The following is a 21592-nucleotide window of genomic DNA, read 5'->3' on the forward strand; positions in this document are numbered from 1 at the left end:
AGATTGTTTCTAAATTTATTTTTTTATTACTAACCTTTTGCACAAGAAGCTGGTCTTGTTTGTTATTCTAGTCGTATGACTGATGAGACCAAAGGCAAGAAACCGAAAGACGACTTCCCCTGCAAAACAAAGATAAATGCAAATAGCTATTGTAAGAAAGACCTGGAGACTTCTGTAAAATAGAAGTAAACTGGGTGAAAAGCGGTTACCAAGTATAAAGATTGAGCTCGATTTGTACGTAACAATAAAAAGGCCGTATGGGATCCTGAAAATCAATGGCTTGTCAACTTCTCCATAAATTAAACACACAAGGTTAAATTATCAAACAGACTAGATTTTCCCGCCTCGAATTAATTTGAAATCTAGTAATACTGTGCGATTAATATATGCTCAGCGTTACAACTGACACTGAAAAACGTTAAGCAGGTTAGGACGGACAAGGGAACGACATAAGCCGAGCTGGATGAAATGGAGATTTTATAAGAAGAAGAATTTCTGCTCATGCGATGAACATTTTCATGAAAACAGTTTCAATTTCCAATGGCCTTATTTCACCCGTTGTTTACATTGGGAACACTGAAAACGGGTACTATCTTTCTGGATCTAAAAACTTGTTTTGCCGAAGATAACTGACCCCGCGCGAAAAATGTAATGTGTACATGACATTAACATTTAAAAACTTCTCATGACGTTTATGGGCACAAATTAAGCATGTCTATTTGATTAAATTCACCCAAGTGGTTTCATTGTTAACCATGATGGATAGGTATAAATGAAACGAATTTGACTCAACACGGCAGAAGTACCGATGTTAATGCGTCAGATGTTCTTTATCTAAAGGATAAGAAGAAAACTTTGAAAAAAAGAGGGAACTTATTAAGAACGGCGTCCTTCTAAGGCAATTCATGTCGTGAAAGAATATTAATCAAAATAACAATAGTCTGTGTAAGAGCAGCTCTGATCATAAAAGCGCTGGAATATGAATTTAAATGAAAATGTGTTTTTTTAAAACATTTTTAAAACATTTTTTTTAAACATGATTTCAGATTTAAAAATCTGATTTTCCCGATCATACATCTCGTCTCTGCTTTTACTCTTTCACTCTAAGAATATGACACCAAAGAATTGTTTAACGTACAATTTCTCCCTACAGTATCAATATATTCTTCAGCCAACAGTTTTGGAGAATAAAGAAAACTTATCAGCTGGACAGCGTCAAATTGATGCAACACTTCTTTCTCTAAAAATATTTCCTGAGATATTTGTTATATTTGCAAAGGAGACTTAGTAAGATCGTGGAAGTTAAAGGCCTAAAATTCATTTCGTCATTTTATTCCGCAGACTATGATCAGTTAAAGTCAAGTTTTAAGCAACAAATCTTTGCCAGAATCTAAGATAATTTGAAGGCTAAATCCTCTGGCTTTGAATTTCCAGTGCAAAACATTTCAGTTTTGTAAAACGGGAAAGATTGTTTCTAAATTTATTTTTTTACCACTAATCTTTTGCACAAGAAGCGTGTCTTGTTTGATATTCTAGTCGTATGACTGATGAAACCAAAGGCAAGAAACCGAAATAAGACTTTCTCTGCAAAACAAATATAAATGCAAATAGCTATTGTAAGAAAGACCTGAAACCTTCTGTAAAATAGAGGTAAAATGGGTAAAAAACGGTTACCAAGTATAAAGATTGAGCTTGATTTGTACAGAACAACAAAAAGGCCGTATAGGAACCTGAAAATCAAAGGCTTGTCAACTTCTCCATAAATTAAGCACGCAAAGTTAAATTATCAAACAGACTAGATTTTCCCGCCTTGAATTAATTTTAAATCTAGCAATACTGTGAGATTTGTATATACTCTTTGTTACAACTGACACTGAAAAACGTTAAGCAAGTTAGGACGGCCAAGGAAACATTAGACGAGCTGTACCAAATGGAGATTTAATAATAAGAAGAATTTCTTCTCATGTGACGAACATATTCATGAAAACAGTTCCAATTTCCAATGGTCTTATTTCACCCGTTGTTTACATTGGGAACACTAAAACGGCTACCATCTTTCTGGATCCTAAAACTTGTTTTGCCGAAGATAATTGACCCCGCGCGAAAAATGCAATGTGTACATGACATTAACATTTATAAACCCTTCATGACGTTTATGGGCACGAATTAAGCATGACTATTTGATGAAATTCACCCATGTGGTTTGATTGGTAACTAACTGATGGATAGGCATGAATAAAACGAATTTGACTCAACACGGCAGAAGTACCGATGTAAATGCGTCAGATGTTCTCTATCTAAGGGATAAGATAAAAATTTTGAAAAGAATGAAAGGGGAACTTATTGAGAACAACATCCTTCGATTGCAATTCATGTCGTGTAAGAATATTAATCAATATAACAATGGTCTGTGTAAGGGCAGCTCTGATTATAAAAGCGCTGGAGCATGAATTTAAATGAAAACATGATCTCTTTGAAACATCTTTAAAACATTTTTTTAAACATGATTTCAGATTTAAAAATCTGATTTTCCCGATCATACATCGCGTCTCTGCTTTTACTCTTTCACTCTGAGAATATGACACCAAAGAATTGTTTAACGTGCAATTTCTCCTTAGGGTATCAATATATTCTTCAGCCGACAGTTTTGGAGAATAAAAAAAACTTATCAGCTGGATGGCGTTAAATTGATGCAACACTTCTTTCTCTAAAAATATTTCCTGAGATATTTGTTACATTTGCAAAGGAGACTTAGTAAGATCGTGGAAATTAAAGGCCTAAAATTCATTTCGTCATTTTATTTTGCAGACTATGATCAGTTGAGGTCAAGTTTTAAGCAACAAATCTTTGCCAGAATCTAAGATAATTTGAAGGCTAAAATCCTCTGGCTATGAATGTCCAGTGCAAAACATTTCAGTTTTGTAGGGCGGGAAAGATTGTTTCTAAATTTATTTTTTTACTACTAACCTTTTGCACAAGAAGCTTGTCTTGTTTGATATTCTAGTCCTATGACTGATGAGACCAAAGGCAAGAAACCGAAAGACGACTTCCCCTGCAAAACAAAGATAAATGCAAATAGCTATTGTGAGAAAGACGTGAAACCTTCTGTAAAATAGAAGTAAAATGGGTGAAAAACGGTTACCAAGTATAAAGATTGAGCTTGATTTGTACAGAACAACAAAAAGGCCGTATAGGAACCTGAAAATCAAAGGCTTGTCAACTTCACCATAAATTAAGCACACAAGGTTAAATTATCAAACAGAATAGATTTTCCCGCCTTGAATTCATCTGAAATGTAGCAATACTGTGCGATTTGTATATACTCTGCGTTACAACTGACACTGAAAAACGTTAAGCAAGTTAGGACGGCCAAGGAAACAATATTAGACGAGCTGGACCAAATGGAGATTTAATAAAAAGAAGAATTTCTTTTCATGTTATGAACATTTTCATGAAAACAGTTTCAATTTCCAATGGCCTTATTTCACCCGTTGTTTACATTGGGAACACTAAAAACGGCTACCATCTTTTTGGATCTTAAAACTTGTTTTGCCGAAGATAATTGACCCCGCGCGAAAAATCCAGTGTGTACATGATATCAACATTTATAAACTTCTCATGACGTTTATGGGCACATATTAAGCATGTCTATTTGATTGAATTCACGCAAGCGGTTTGATTGTTAACCAACTGATGAATAGGTATGAATGAAACGTATTTGACTCAACACGGCAGAAGTACCGATGTTGATGCGTCACAAGCTCTTTATCTAAGGGATAAGAAGAAAACATTGAAAAAAAGAGGGAACTTATTAAGAACAGCGTCCTTCTAAGGCAATTCATGTTGTGAAAGAAGATTAATCAAAATAGTTATAGTCTGTGTAAGAGCACCTCTGATCATTAAAGCGCTGGAATATGAATTCTTGAATTCCCCGCACCCAAAAAACTGACAACCAGAAATGCGGTGCGGGATAAGCAGACAATTCTTAGCCCATTTATTGAACTAACCAACTGATCACAAGACAAAAACAACTGTTTACACTGTTTAGACACCAAAAAAAATTAAACAAACTCTACACGTTCGATGCGGCCAAAGTAAATTGAATAAACAAAACCACTTATAATGACTGTCAATCATCAGGAAAGCACAACTAAAAATCGTTACGGGAAATGGACTACAGGATTCCACCCAAACAATAAAGAAGAACAAAATTTAACTGTCCGCTTGTAAAAATCCACAATGAAACTTGTTTACTGTTCAGCGAATATATACTTGCTAGTTTACATATCACACTTCTTTCCCATAATCTCACGCCGGCACTTAAAACACACTGCCGACAAATGCACTCGTGCTTGGGAATTCAAGAAACCATTTATCTTTTGTTTCATTACGCTTCGCTACATTCAGGCAAAGATAAATGAACAATTTAAATGAAAATATGATGTTTTAAAACATTTTTAAAACATTTTTTTAAACATGGTTTCAGGTTTAAAAATCTGATTTTCCCGACCATACATCGCGTCTCTGCTTTTAATATTTTACTCTAAGAATATGACACCAAAGAATTGTTTACGTACAATTTCACCCTACAATATCAATATATTCTTCAGCCAACAGTTTTGGAAAATAAAGAAACTTATCAGCTGGACAACGTCAAATTGATGCAATACTTCCTTCTCTAATATTTCCTGAGATATTTGTTATATTTGCAAAGGAGGCTTAGTAAGATCATGGAAGTTAAAGGCCTATATTGAGTTCATCATTTTAATCTTTGCCAGAATCTAAGATAATTTCAAGCCTAAATCCTCTGGCTTTGAATGTCCAGTGCAAAACCTTTCAGTTTTGTAAAACGGGAAAGATTGTTTCTAAATTTATTTTTTTACTACTAATCTTTTGCACAAGAAGCTTGTCTTGTTTTATATTCTAGTCGTATGAATGATGAAACTGAAGGTACGAAACCGAAATAAGACTTTCTCTGCAAAACAAATATAAATGCAAATAGCTATTGTAAGAAAGACCTGAAACCTTCTGTAAAATAGAAGTAAAATAGGTGAAAAACGGTTACCAAGTATAAAGATTGAGTTCGATTTGTACAGAACAACAAAAAGGCCGTATAGGAACCTGAAAATCAATGGCTTGTCAACTTCTCCATAAATTAACCACGCAAGGTTAAAATATCAAACAGACTAGATTTTCTCGCCTTGAACTAATTTTAAATCTAGCATTACTGTGAGATTTGTATATACTCTTCGTTACAACTGACGCTGAAAAACGTTAAGCAAGTTAGGACGGCCAAGGAAACATTAGACAAGCTGGACCAAATGGATATTTAATAAGAAGAAGAATTTCTGCTCATGTGAAGAACATTTTCATGAAAACAGTTCCTATTTCCAATGGCCTTATTTCACCCGTTGTTTACATTGGGAACACTAAAAACGACTACCATCTTTCTGGATCTTAAAACTTTTTTTACCGAAGATAATTGACCCCGCGCGAAAAATGCAATGTGTACATGATATTAACATTTATAAACCCTTCATGACGTTTATGGGCACGAATTAAGCATGTCTATTTGATTAAATTCACCCAAGTGGTTTGATTGTTAACCAACTGATGGATAGGTATGAATGAAACGAATTTGACTCAACACGGCAGAAGTACCGATGTTAATGCGTCAGATGTTCTCTATCTAAGGGATAAGACGAAAATTTTGAAAAAAAAGAGGGAACTTATTGAGAACAACGTCCTTCAATGGCAATTCATGTCATGTAAGAATATTAATCAATATAATAATGGTCAGTGTAAGAGCAGCTCGGATCATATAAGCGCTGGAATATGAATTTAAATGAAAACAGGATTTTTTTGAAACATTTTTAAAACATTTTTTTAAACATGATTTCAGATTTAAAAATATGATTTTCCCGATCCTATATCGTGTCTTTGCTTTTACTCTTTCACTCTAAGAATATGACAACAAAGAATTGTTTAACGTGCAATTTCTCCCTGCAGTATCAATATATTCTTCAGCCAACAGTTTTGGATAATAAAGAAACTTATCAGCTGGACGGCGTTAAATTGATGCAACACATCTTTCTCTAAAAATATTTCCTGAGATATTTGTTACATTTGCAAAGGAGACTTAGTAAGGCCTAAAATTGAGTTCATCATTTTATTTTGCAGACTATGATCAGTTAAAGTCAAGTTTTAAGCAACAAATCTTTGCCAGAATCTGAGTTAATTTCGAGGTTAAATCCTCTGGCTTTGAATGTCCAGTCCAAAACATTTTAGTTTTGTAAAACGGGAGAGATTGTTTCTAAATTTAGTTTTTTACTACAAACCTTTTGCACAAGAAACTGGTCTTGTTTGATATTCTAGTCGTATGACTGATGAAGCCAAAGGCAAGAAACCGAAATAAGACTTTCTCTGCAAAACAAAGATAAATGCAAATAGATATTGTAAGAAAGACGTGAAACCTTCTGTAAAATAGAGGTAAAATAGGTGAAAAACGGTTACCAAGTATAAAGATTGAGCTTGATTTGTACAGAACAACAAAAAGGCCGTATAGGAACCTGAAAATCAATAGCTTGTCATCTTCTCCATAAATTAAGCACACGAGGTTAAATTATCAAACAGACTAGATTTTCCCGCCTTGAATTAATTTGAAATCTAGCAATACTGTGAGATTTGTATATACTCTGTGTTACAACTGACACTGGAAAACGTTAAGCAAGTTAGGAAGGACAAGGGAACAACATTAGACGAGCTGGAACAAACGGAGATTTTATAAGAAGAAGAATTTCTTCTCATGTGATGAACATTTTCATGAAAAAAGTTTCAATTTCCGATGGCCTTATTTCACCCGTTGTTTACATTGGGAACACTGACAACGGCTACCATCTTTCTGGGTCTAAAAACTTGTCTTGCCGAAGATAACTGACCCCGCGCGAAAAATGCAATGTGTACATGACATTAACATTTATAAACTTCTCATGACGTTTATGGGCACATATTAAGCATGTCTATTTGATTAAATTCACCCAAGTGGTTTGATTGTTAACCAACTGATGGATAGGTATGAATGAAACGAATTTGACTCAACACGGCAGAAGTACCGATGTTAATGCGTCACATGTTCTTTATCTAAGAGATAAGAAGAAAACTTTGAAAAAAAGAGGGAACTTATTAAGAACGGCTTCCTTCTAAGGCAATTCATGTCGTGAAAGAATATTAATCAAAATAATTATAGTCTGTGTAAGAGCAGCTCTGATCATAAAAGCGCTGGAATATGAATTTAAATGAAAATATGATTTTTTAAAACATTTTTAAAACATTTTTTTTAAACATGATTTCAGATTTAAAAATCTGATTTTCCTGATCATACATCTCGTCTCTGCTTTTACTCTTTCACTCTAAGAATATGACAACAAAGAATTGTTTCACGTGTAATTTCTCCTTACGGTATCGATATATTCTTCAGCCAACAGTTTGGAGAGTAAAGAAATTCATCAGCTGGACGGCGTCAAATTGACGCAACAATTCATTCTCTAAAAATATTTCCTGAGATATTTGTTACATTTGCAAAGGAGATTTAGTAAGAACATGGAAGTTAAAGGCCTAAAATTGAGTTCATCATTTTATTTTGCAGACTATGATCAGTTGAGGTCAAGTTTTAAGCAACAAATCTTTGCCAGAATCTAAGATAATTTCGAGGTTAAATCCTACGGTATCAATATTTTCTTCAGCCAACAGTTTTGGAGAGCAAAGACCCTTCCCTATGGACGGCGGCAAATTGACGCAACACTTTATTCTTTAAAAATATTTCCTGAGATATTTGTTAAATTTGCAAAGGAGACTTAGTAAGTTCATGAAAGTTTAAGGCTTAAATTGAGTTACTCTTTTTATTTTGCAAACTATGATCAGTTAAAGTCAAGTTTTAAGCAACAAATCTTTGCCAGAATCTGAGTTAATTTCGAGGTTAAATCCTCTGGCTTTGAATGTCCAGTCCAAAACATTTTAGTTTTGTAAAACGGGAGAGATTGTTTCTAAATTTAATTTTTTACTACTAACCTTTTGCACAAGAAACTGGTCTTGTTTGATATTCTAGTCGAATGACTGATGAGACCAAAGCAAGAAACCGAAATAAGACTTTCTCTGCAAAACAAAGATAAATGCAAATAGATATTGTAAGAAAGACGTGAAATATTCTGTAAAATAGAGATAAAATGGGTGACAAACGGTTACCAAGTATAAAGATTGAGCTGGATTTGTACAGAACAAGAAAAAAAAAGCCGTTTAGGAACCTGAAAATGAATCGCTATCATCTCCATAAATGAAGCGCATAAGGTTAAATTATCAAACAGACTAGAATTATCTCCCCGCCTTGAATTCATTTGAAATTTAGCAATACTGTGCGATTTGTAGATAATCTGCGTTATAACTGACACTGAAAACGTGAAGCTACTTAGCACGGACAAGGAAGCAACAGCAGACGAGCCGGGACCAAACGAAAATTTTATTAGAAGAATTTCTGCTCGTGTGATAAACATTTTCATGAAAACAGTTTCAATTTCGAATGGCCTTATTTCACCCTTTGTTTACATTGGGAACACTAAAAACGGCTACCATCTTTCTGGATCCCAATACTTGTTTGGCCGAAGATATTTGACCCCGCGCGAAAAATGCAATGTGTACATGATGTTAACATTAATAAACTTCTCATGACTTTTATGGACACAAATTAAGCATGTCTATCTGATGAAATTCACACAAGCGGTTTGATTGTTAACCAACTGACGGATAGCTATGAATAAAACGAATTTGACTCAACACGGCAGAAGTGCCGATGTTTATGCGTCAGATGTTCTTTATCCAACGGATAAGAAAAACATTTTGAAAAAAGAGGAAATTTATTAAGAACGACGTCCTTCTTTGGCAATTCATGTTGTGTAAGAATATTAATCAATATTATAATGGTCAGTTTAAGAGCAGCTCTGACAGAAAGGCGCTGGAATATGAATTGGAAAATTGATGAGAGGTCGCATTAACACATCAAAACATTGACAATTAAATATCGTACTTACCTCGACTATCACTCTGAACGCTCTATCACTTTGTATGGTGAAACAGCCAAATTTAGAAAGAGAATCAGCAGCATGTGTCTATTATAAGGTTATAAGCATGTGGTGAATCTCAGCCCACCCCTGAGGGGCCGATATTAAGTATGCATTGTAAGACAAGTCGGGGAGAGGTTTGCGGGAAATCTGGCACTAATTATTAAGAGCCCCTGGCTCGTGTTTCAAAGACCTCGTACGTTCGCGCGGGCAAAGAAGCGCTCGTGACCAAATGCCGATAATGAGGTCTCGCATGCCAGCGTATCCTCCCTTGTAGCTTTTGTTCGCTCTCGTCACGCAACGGGAGGAGGGAGAGCACGTTGCGTGACGAGACCAAACAATGGATCCGAAGGAGACAACAGTGAGCGTTCCGCCGATTCAGTTTATTTTTGCTTACATTTATTCAGACAACAAAGAAATAGACCGCAAAAGGCAGGTTACAAACCCATTCTCTTAATCTTTGCCCGATTTGACGTTTCTCACTTAGCAACCATGAAAAAATACCGTTAGTGTAAGAGTCACGTTCCGTACATCTCAATAGTTTTACCTATGCGTAGATCAATTCGAGGCTTCATCATTCCCCGACCCCCCGCGCATTTGAACTTTGGAAGATTGGTTCGTTCATATTCCCGACTTTCTGGGCCAAAATTGCGTTCAAATGCTCCACTCAAGCAAATTTTTTGTTGAATCAAGCGAAGTCACTTACGAGTTTCCGGTGCTGTTGTTGGGTGATTCGCTCGAATGCATCAAACTGCATTTACTTTTCACTTTGGTTGAATTAGAAATTTTAGCAACATGGAGGGCATCTTCGATGGCATGTGAGGTTTTGACATCTCAACTGAAATTAAAAATGATCATAATAATGATGATGTAATGATAATGTGCATTTTGCTTGTTAATATAACGGATTTTTTTTGCTACGAGCTTGACAGTCGATACTGTGGCGCTTTAAGTAATCGCATTACTGAGTGTTTTAAATTGTTCTAGCGAAGTGCACAGTTACCTTCATCCTTTGGATGAGATAAAAAGAATTTCACCTTGCATAAAGCGTCAGGGGGTATCGGGGGTATGGGATGATAAAAAAGAACGCTTGATCACAGTCGAATAGATCTAAGCGATATAACATTTTAGTCTTGAGCATTGCGATTCTGCGAGAAGTCTGCAAAGGGCTTGGCACTGATGAGGAGCCCAGATTCCCAGCAAATCTCTCCCTGACTCGTGTCAAATCTTCCCGCGGGCGGGAAAACACGCTTCCCCCGGCGCTTTTAATGAGAGCATGCTCACAGTCATATTTGTCTTTGTTTCTCTTGCCCTCTTCTTTTTCTGCTTCTTGCTGAAGTTGTTTTCTTCTTTTGTGAAGTTATCACCAAATTAATCCTCGGCACATGTGCTTGGGCTTGGGCTTGAACACACGATGGGGAAAAAGTCATCTCCGTCAACCTTAAATTTCTCTACCTTTATTCTACGAATAACTTGGAATCTGACTCCACCGTTCTCGCCTCTCTCCATACCGAAACTGATTAAAGAAAAAAAAGAACACCACGAACGACATGCCGCGAGAGACCCGAGACATTTTTCTTGTGAATGTTTCTTCTGCGTCAATGACTATGTCATAATGAAAACTGAAATAAGAGCAGCGCGCGCTCTGGCGTTACGTTTACTTGGTCTCGTCACACAACACTCTGAGAAGGGCGCGTTGCGTGACCAGTCCAAATAAAACGTGGCTGTACATTACGAGCAGTCCCTCCTTTTCGGCGACGTCCGTCGCGCGAGTAAAAAGAACAAAAGGAAAAGAAAAAGGGGAAAAAAATAAAGAAAGAAATTTATGTTAGCGCGCTACAGGGAGCTCTGGGAGTGAGGCGCCCCACTCTCAAAGCTCACCACCGCGCGCTTACATTAATTTTTTTCACTGATTTTTTTTTTCTTTTGCCTTTTTTTTTTTCATGAGCGAGGGACTTCGCCGAAGAGGAAGAACTGCTTGTAGCCTACGGCTGCCAAAACGACTGAACAGGCGTGAAAATTTCGCATATTGAAAACTTGTAGATGATTACTACGTGCTCATATGTTTGTATAATAAAAGAACACTAATCACATCAAATCTGGTGTAAACATCACTTCCTAATTTCCTCATCGTTCGGACCACATTTTTGACGCAATTTCCGTCGCATAAAGACAGGAAATATATTCCTTAGCTACGAAGAAATACGTCTTAGGGTCTTTCTATACTTAAAGATTAAATCATTTTCAACACCGTGAAAGACGCTCATGGTATTGGAAAGTAACTTAAAAGTCAACTTTACGTCTACGAAAGATATAGTTATGATTGGTTGCAACAAATATTTCTTGTAATCAATAAAATCATTCACGGCCCGCTGAGCATTCTTCCGTCAATGCCTGAGTTTGTATTTTTGAAAGGAATCATGAAAACTAACCATGGAATTCGCTCTTTGTACAGCCATATCCAACATACATACATACATTTTATCACTTGGATTTGTATTTGCAGGTTTTCATGCGCCGAGCTTGAGTGCTATTCTAGGTGAGTCGCATATTAGACGTAAAACTATTACATAAGCGTTCACAAATAACCAACAATCTAATAATATTGTTGATAAGACAAATGTATTGTTACAGAATAAATAAATTCTCATTATATAGAGATATGCAAAGATTAGGAATTACAAGATTACCTAGGACTAACTAAGGATATTACATGCTGGCCGCTATAAAAAATAAATAAATAAATAAAAAATAAAATAAAATAAAAACACGCTAGAATAACCTTAACCTTTTGAATGATTTGTTGAATCTCAATAAAAGAGTCTTCTATAATGAGAATGTCAAAGAGTTTTATTTTTATTGTCTTTTCTCAATATTAAGGGCACCTCAGTCCAAACTTTTGTTCCAGTTCTAGAGAAAGAATGTAGTCGAATTGATAGTCTAGAGCTTTGTTTATGAAAGTTGTCAGAAGCAGAAGATCGAGTGTTAGAAAAATGTACCTCAGAAATATCTTGGAAGAGTTCTCGAATGCTGCAAGGTGCAGCATTCAAGTGTATCTACATTGGCTATGCAGGATAGTTTTTGAATTTCCTGTCGGTTTATTTTCTAAGTCTAAATGCCGTTCTGGGTCCCACTCTAACACATTATAAATCACATTAAAAAAACAACAACAACAACAACAAAAAAAAACAATAGCTACTATATGCTCACAACAAATATTCAATTTTCTATTGCAAATAAAGAATAATACATGGGTGCAGGTAGATATGGAATTTTTTCTTCCAGGGCTGGAAATCCTTTTAAAACATTGCAGTTTATTCTATATAGTAATGTTATTTTCGCTGCCTTTGTGGATTTTGACAATATTTCAACTAATTTTAAGTTTCACAACACTACTTGAAGATCAACGATACAAATTTAGTCTTCGCCTGCATAGATGCAGGTTTTTTGGAAAGTTCTCCATTTGACATTTCACATCCGACTCTCATTTTAGAATACAACAGACCATTGCATGGTTAGAGCAATCTTATCATTATTCTTTCTTCTTGGAAATCTTAGTAACCCCTTGCTATAAATGGCCACACGTAAACTTTCGATCTCTTCCCATGACGAAGACTAGCAGTGTAGCAGTCGAAACGTCGTAGTCAGCATTGGTGGATATGATGACGGTACGCAATTTAACAGTGTGAACGCTATAGCCCAGCTTCGGACACGCGGATAACTGTTTCGTCGCTGATACACAGGAGAAGTGCACTTAGTGCGGCTGTTTTGTGCGGGAAACTTTATGTAGTCGGAGGTTATGATGGAGAAGGGTTTTTGAACACTCCCGAGGAATAATTCTGTGAACAAAATTGTTGGAAGTTGGTCAGCAGTATAAATCTGAGACGTAGCGGAGCGGGAATTGCAGTAGGTTGGATACCTGCCACTTAGAGCCCCTTTGATTGAGGCTCGAAAAGTAATCAATGATTGCATAGGTTCTGCGTTTCCCCGCGCTGTGATTGGCCCGGAAAACTCTGGCCAACCTCTCAACCAATTATAAATTGGGGTAAATTTCTGAAGAAACTCTGGTACTACGTTGGTGGGAGAGTATAACAGGTAATTTAGCGTTAACAATTGGGTTGAGAACATAAATTAGCCACCGCAAAGCGTTAAAAGGTTGACGTTACGAGCATTAGCCCTTCGTCAGAGCAATTGATGAAGGGCTAACGCTCGAAATGTCAGCCTTTTAACTCTTTACTGTGGCCAGTTTACATTTTCAACTCAGTTGGTAACACTACTGAAATTTTTTACCAATCAGATGCGGCTCTAAAACCAATCCCGACCAAGTCAATCGCGTTTCCCCGCGCTTGGTGTTAGACAAAAAACAAACGCATCTAATGACCAACATTTTTCCTGCGCGCTCTATGTATTTTGGTTTGATTTATGACACTAGAACGAAAGCTCTCCTAACAAAGGAAACAAAAATTATCTACGTTACAGATATTCGCAATGAATCCGAATAAAAGACTAGAGATGAACTGACTCTCACAAGGGCGTTGTAGTTTAACCAAGTGCCTTTATTTCTCACTAAAAGTTCTTCTAATTACATGAACACTATATGCTATCAATTCTAATATATGTGGCTGCGATTTGGCCATTGGAACTTGTATCTTCTCCAAAGTTCTTCTTCTGTTTTCTTTGATGCAGCTCTTTAAATGCCAGGTGTTTTAACTACTCCGCAGAAAAAATATCCGTGTAAGCTATTGAGCCAAATTGATACTATTATTTTATTGTTATTACTATTTCAACTTCAGTTTCGATCTAAAAACCTCAAATACAATAAGGGCGCTTTCCTTCTTGCTCAAATGTCTTACTCAGCCAATTGAAATCCAAGCACAACATGGCAACTAAAACATTAACCTTTGGCAATATTTCTTTTCCTCGTCGTTTGAGTGGAAATGCCAGATTCATTTCTATTTCCATTTCTGTTACTACGGATTATTTCTTTTCCAAGTGTACCGTTAACTTCCTCGAAAGCTGAGTCAGCGATTAGCTCACTGAAATCTTTGACAGAAGCGACTTTTCCAAGTATTAACGTATAAAAAGTAAACATGTTGACAATTTGCAGAAAAAAAGTTTTGTAGTTGAGTCTCACACTTCGACCTGAAAATCGATCCATGAGTCTGGATGAAAAAAAAAACTTCTTAAGATGATTTGAAACTAGAACTGAATTTTAGCTCAAAGGAAAGCGCAACTGGATTAATCTCTCATTGATAAAAACGATTATTACCTTTTTACACTTGGTTTGAGACAGAAGAGTTTATCCTATCCGTGTCACCCATTTACAAATTATGCGACAGATCCGCTTTCAGATGTTATGGCATACCCGACGCCAAAGGCCGTTGCTAAACACACGTCTGCAAATCTTTTTTGTTACCCAGTTACACACCTTGTTACAAACCCATTGCCGGATTTTTTGTATTTGGCGTTTCTCACCTAGAAACCACAAAAAAATACAGTTGGTGTAAAAATGACGTCTCGTATATCTTTCTTGAGTTTTAGTTGTGCGTCGAACAATTCCAAGCTTCATCATTCCCCCCATCCTCACCCCCGCGCATTTGAACTTTTGAAGATTGGTTTGTTCTCATTCCCTACTTTCTAGGCCAAAATTCGTTCAAATGCCCCACTCAAGCAAATTTGTTTGAAGGATTTTTTCTTTTGTGATCAACGAATGTTGTAGAATCAAGCAAAGTCACTCATTAGTTTTTGGTGCTGCTGTTGGGTGATTCGCTTGTATGCATCAAACTACGCTGTGAAACTTTTCGTTCTATGCCATTTGGGCACGAAACGTACCCTGTACCTTTGGACTCCTCCATGTTAAAATTAAAACGCATGCATTCTTCTTTACAGTCTTTACACTTCAGCTTTATATTACCCACCCAGGGAAGGCTCACACTCCCCATCCCCGAGAGGGCCTCTTGGTCCACAATATGTATTTTCCAAAATTGTAGTTAGACAAAGTTACCTTTAGTCTTCAAGTCTTTCTTATTGAGGGAGCAAGGCGGCCAATTCTAAGCGGGAAAAATGGCTCGTCTCGCCTGCTCGAGAGTCAATCAGCACACATCATTCGATTCACCTTACCAGCACGCAGAGCCAGTCATGTCATGAGGCCCTTTTTATATTTTATGTAAACAAGAACTAATATTTAGGATCTAATTGTTCATTTGAAGCATTTCTCTCCTGTTTTGCGTTATTTTCTCGAAGAAAAAAAAAATAGTTGTCCTAAACACATCCCATCCCTAACCTCTCCTCGACACCTCAGTCTAACAAAAAGCACACCTTATTCAATACGACTTATACGTGCGTTAGGAACGTCGGATAGGTCGGTTACTTCAGGGAAACCCCTTGCTTCCTTGTTTCCTTGTCAATGAGTTCATTAACATCCTCATCAGACTCCACATCAGCTTCCTTCTCATTTGAGTTCCTAGCTCTTCTTACGACCACCACATAAATTGGCTGATTTGCACACAGATCCTCCATTTCAGTACTCAGCACTGAACCATCGTCAAGCAGTCCCACAACCTTCATTTGTATTTCAGTTGAAGTGGTTAGTAAGTCTTCACCTGTTCTGGGAGTTTGCTGATATAATGGAAAAAAGTGATGAGAATTAGGAATCAGACGCGCCTAAACATTGCGAGACTGACGGTAAAAGACCCAGGGTGTGGAAATAATTCAATCTCACTCACCGTCTCTAAAGCTTCCTTTAAAACAGCGAGAGTGGGAGTTTCATCAACTGATCTCGCCACATAGCAAGCCCTTTCTGCTGCTGGATGAATCATTTTCATTTGCCGCATGAAAAATAAAATTCAGCTTTAGTCAGTACTTTCGGGAAAAGCAATAGTAAAGTGGACACAGATAATGATAATTCCATCGTATAATTGTCCTGAATACCTCTCAAGTCTAAGTAAAGCAGCGATTGCTCGAATTTCTAGCTGACAGGAACAAATGATATTTGGTCGTCACACTTATCTGCATAACAGTCGCTGTTCATAACTTTGGAGAGTTCTTGTAAAAAAGGATATCGCATTCGCATAACGGGTGGACGTCACAATTAGACTGAATTACAACACTCCGAAATCATTTCCTCCATTTTTGCAAGAAGTGTTGTCTTTGTATCGCGCATTTTGAATGCGAGCACAAAATGTTTGCACATGTCTCTTAGTACCTTGACTTTGAGGCTGGGCAGCCTTCACCCTCTTGCCAACGAGCACACATCATAGACATCAAATATGATTGGATGTTTCAGTCCTATCTCATCCATTAATGTGTTCCTGGCCTCTATCAAACACGAGTAATGCCTGACGTTTTGCGAAAGCCGTACACTTGCACTTCTCTTATGAAGAGCTCATCCCATGGGAAACTGTGGAGCACTTGTCAAGGGTTCTGTGGCCACTGCAACCAGTTCAGTCGAACCCTCTAATGACAATGGCTGAAAGTGATGAACCCACTCCCTCTTCATTTTGCCATAAAGACTTTCAGTCATGCTCGCAGACACAGGACTTACATGATGAAATACCAAGTTCATATGGAGCTCAAGGTCGGATTCTGTGACGCAGGATTTTTTCAACAGGCACCTCACTCTTCGCCTGTGCTCTTGCCTTCTTTAGTTGTCTATCGGAGAGGTTTTCAGATGGCTGATGCATGCGTTTAAGCTCATTGGTTGAAAATCTATCGGCATAAATACTCAGTTGTGAGTCCTAAGTGATTTTGTGGGAGCATTCTGATAGGCAACCGTAAGGGTTTGAAGGCCAACATCAATAGCTGTCTTGCACTTCTCTTCATGGTCTACGACCACTTGGAATAACGCTTTTCCATCTCTTAGAGCAATATCATCGCACACCAGCCGGTACGCTTCCCCAGCTTTTTGAACCAACTTAGATTTTTTGCTAATAAAAAAAAATGTTAAGCAAGCGCTAATCAAATTATGATATTCGACGCATTGTTGTTAACGTCTTTCGTCACGAGAGGGTAAAATTTGTCAAATTCTGGCCTTTTGAAATGTTTAGAGTATCAATCGGTGTAGTCTAAAAGCTCTGTCCTACTATCTTTTAACTTAAAACAACTTCAACTTAAAATGGTTAAAATCTAAGACTTATTGAGCTACATATATAAAACGGTCGGAGTTTGTTCAATGAACTAATTTGCATAATCGGCTGTCACACTAGCAAAATCGCTGAAAGTTTGAAGCCACCGCAGCGAACAAAATTAATAAGTGCAAGATGTTTTTATATTTTTCTGCAGCCAAACATCTTATTACAGGAAATCAATCGGAGTTTTCAATGGCCTGGTCTGGACTTGAGCAATATCAACCAAGAAAGAAAGAGTACTTTTGACCAATTTCAGAAAGCTGTTTAACGAGTGTTTTTAAATAAATTATGACGAACCCCTGAACAAACAAATATCAAAATTGAAATACTTTTTATTCACCTAACATATTTAAAAATAAAAAAGATTTTTTGCTGCATGCGGTGTGATACGAGGACCAGGGTATTCAACTTTGGAAATTTTCGATGTCGCAAGAGGTCAAAAAAGGGCCTTTAGCAGCTTTGAATTTGAGAGCTTTAAAAATTTTATTTTAACGTATTTCCAGAAACTAATGTGGTTTTATTTACTTGCAACCAAAGATAGTTTATCGGGCAAAGTTTGAGGGAAAACTTTTTTCCGACTCGAAATACCCTGGACCGCTCTTACAGAGATCGCCACTCAAAGACTTCCTTTGGATTAATCTATAGTGACCAATACCATGTTATTTTAGCCAAGATTTTGCTTTTGTTTTTTCGAGAAACTATACTAGCTTTTTTCTACAATACAGTTATGCTACCGAATAAAAAATATCAGTCATTTCGTAGGCGAAAAGCGTAACCTTTTTAAATATTGTTTGCATTATAAACCATTTAGTTATTTAAGTTTTTTTTTGTTGAATCGTTATTTGATTGCAAAACATTACCGTAGTAACAATTAAAGTTTTTGTGTAAACAACAGGTGATTTCATTCATTTTGTCTAGCTCACGATTCCTCTTTTGTAATAAGTTGCTGTACTACTGTCTCGAAGAAAATATCTGTAGCAGTCACTCGTAGTCCGCATCACAGGTTTAACAAACAGCTTATTGAGTAATAACACAGCCTGTTTGAGGCGTTCAGCTAGTAAAACAAAAAAGAGCCCAGTAAACGGTGCAATGGTCACGGCGGAACGAAAAAAGAGTGAGGCTTGGGTCGAGTTGGGTGAAAAGCGGCGTTCACTTGACCCGACCGACCCGACCCGAAATTCCCCCGTTTTACCACTCCACCGCTGCCACTAATGGTACGTGTTCGTAACATACAGGCGTCTTCCAAGCCGTTGCGGAGCAAAAGGCCGGCGACATTGAAGAGTTAAGTCTCCTCGATGTCGATGATCGAAACGCATCCATTTGGCCATACATATCCTTTGGAAAGTAGTGTACAGAAATACCCAGTATATGTGTATTATTCTTATAGCTAACATCATTTGGCGCTCCAGGCATGCAATAAGTTTGTCTTTTCTCCTAGATTTCTCCTTTCTCCACCATAATTGCCGAAGTGTCTTCACAGTTTTCTACGTCACAGCTACATAACATGATCCTTAATTTAGCTGCGCGTTAAAATGGACGCCAAATCGCACTTTCAATACAAAAACAAATGGTCAAGGAGAACTCGCTAAACGCTATGGTCGATTATGTCTAATCCTCAATACAAATATAAACCAGAAAAAAAAAATAAAAAATTGGTGTCATAAGCACTTTAATTGCCTGGAACATAGTACCTCATTTCATCAAATTCTTCTTTAAGATCAGTTTCAGCTTGGCTTGCCTGTCTTAGCTCGTGATTCAGCAAGACAGAGTAAATAAAGGAGCGTTTTTGAAATTATCTGGAGTATTTTAGAACTACGATATCTAGAGATCACGGTGGGAAATCAGTCGAACGATAAATAAGTTTGAACTTTTCAACATCGCTGATCAAATTTATTTGATTCTCATTTTATTGATGAAATATATCTTCATTTATGGCAACTTCCTCAAATAATTCCTCAAAAGTTGTAATAAGCGCCCCCCCCCCCCTCCCCCGAGAAAAACTGAGTTTCGCTACTCGGTACGATATACGAGACGCATTGTTAAATAGTATAAACAGTAATGTCCTTTCAAAGTCGCACAGGTTTGCTTCTCATTTCCTTGATAGAAATATCCAAGACAAAATGAGTTTCGGTACTCAAAAAGTAGTTTTTTATAAAGTTTTTGAATTTTTATGTTGCAGTTTGGTTTTAAATAGAAAAACAGATAATGTCATTTTGAGGCTAAAAATTGATAAACGAAATTAGCGCTCCCCTCCAAATAAGCGCCCCCCTTCGAATTAGCGCCCCCCTCGTTAGAAAATTAAACAAGCGCCGCGGGCGCTTATTCGAACATTTCAACAAAACTACGGCAATCCATTTTTCCTCGCTTCATGAAAACAGCCACTCCTATGTATTGTATGTGTACTTTTTCATTATTTAATACAAAACCTATCGCTTGTAATAACGATGATAAAAGAATATATCTAGACGCCTACGTGAAAATGCGGGAACGGGAAGCTCGCGATAACGCTGGAATTAATGTAGTTTAGAGGCAAGAGAAAATAAGGTGCTCACTACTTTCGGTTGAGGATAGCATTTTCTACTTGTGTAGCTCGTGGCTACTTTAAGGAGCGTATACCGAGCAGTGTACGAGTATTGACAGTCTGTCCAATGGACACGGGTCAAAGAGGATGGAGGGTTTCAAAACCGTGCTTAAAAAATCGAAAATAAAAAGAAACAAATCAAGTATCTGTAATCATGTGACCCATACCTACTTGTTTAGTTTTGGTTGTTGTTGCTCTTTTTGTTTGGTCTACTCAGTCGGATACGTCGTTTTAATTTCGAGTGTTTAAATTCCCCAATTTTTTTAATCGTGTGGGTATTTCACTACTGAGGAACCTACGTACAAGAAACCCCCCTCAGTCCCCCCTCTTTCTCTCCTCCGCCACTCCTCCACCTTACGCCGTGCCTCTCCTACCGAACTACCTGGTAGTAGTTAGAGAAGCGACCTGGAATTGTTTGTCAAGATCAATACGAAACTAATGGAAATAAATAATCGTCTATTATTAGTGGCTTCCGGCGCCGGGTCAAACTGTATGTTCCCTAAAGGCGGACACCTTTCAGACATAGTAACATTCGTCACATTTGTAACATTCTTGTTATTATTTTATTTTTCGAAGAAACTAGCATTACGAGTACTATAATTAATCCGACTAAAAATAAACTCATGTACCTGTATCTACTGGTAATCTGTCATCTCAATGAAAAGACGGCCAGCGGGCTCAAACAGCGGTGACTACCAATCTGCAGTCGCTCGATCTGATCGTTCGTCTTTCCACGTGCGTCTAGACGTTTGCAAGCTGTTTGTCTTGGCTTACGATCAAATTCACGAGTGAGCGCAGCGAACGAGTGAAATATTTTTCAACACGAGAAGAGAAATTTCGTATCTCCAAGCGGTCATGCAATGTTCTGTTTAGTATATAAACACCAATGAAATATCAAACTGATTGCAAAAGGCGCGATTTATCATGTAACCATAGCAGCGGTGATATTTCCACGTGTGAAGATAACATGTTATTTTCACGTGTGAAGATATCATGTTTTCGCGCGAAAGCTCACCTGGTATTTCATTGGTGTTTATATAATAAATAAGGTTATATAACTAAAGTTCCCCTTTTCGTTACCAAAGTGCCTAATCAAAGTGCCTTATCTGGTTACTAAACTTCCCTAATCCAGGTTACCAAAGTGCCCTATGTTACCAAAGTTCCCTTTGGTCGTTACAAAAGTTCCCTTAAACGTTACAGAAGTTCCCTTTTCGGGTTACTAAAGTGCCCTTTCCTCTCTCTCTCTCTCTCTCTCTCTCTCTCTCTCTCTCTCTCTCTCTCTCTCTCTCTCTCTCTCTCTCTCTCTCTCTCTCTCTCTCTCTCTCTCTCTCTCTCTCTCTCTCTCTTTTTTTTCTTTTTTTTTATTTTAATGACATAAAATCATTTTTTGACCATGAGATGAAATTTAAGAGCGAAAATAATCCTTGCAGTGGTGAGCTGTCATACAAACCTTTTTAATTAGGAGCAGTGGTAGGTACTCAAGAGGGGGCGTTGACACCTTTTGTATTCGATTGTCATTGAAATGAGAGAATGTTTCCTCTTAAGACCAGCTGTGTATACACGGTCACGAAATGTTCTTAAATATTCGAATTTGGTGATAAAACTGCTTCTAAAACTACCTGTTCAAAGAAATCTATGGATAACTTTCCTAGGACCCCAATTTTGCACTCAATAAACAGGATTAATCGATGTTGGTAAAAACAGCTGGTTAATCTTATCAACATGTTAGTGTTTTTTAAACCATTTCTCATGATAATTTTGTTCTATTATAGTTT

The sequence above is a fragment of the Pocillopora damicornis genome, chromosome 11 (genome assembly GCF_964200805.1).
Source record: "Pocillopora damicornis chromosome 11, jaPocDami1.2, whole genome shotgun sequence".
In the NCBI taxonomy this organism is placed as follows: domain Eukaryota; kingdom Metazoa; phylum Cnidaria; class Anthozoa; order Scleractinia; family Pocilloporidae; genus Pocillopora; species Pocillopora damicornis.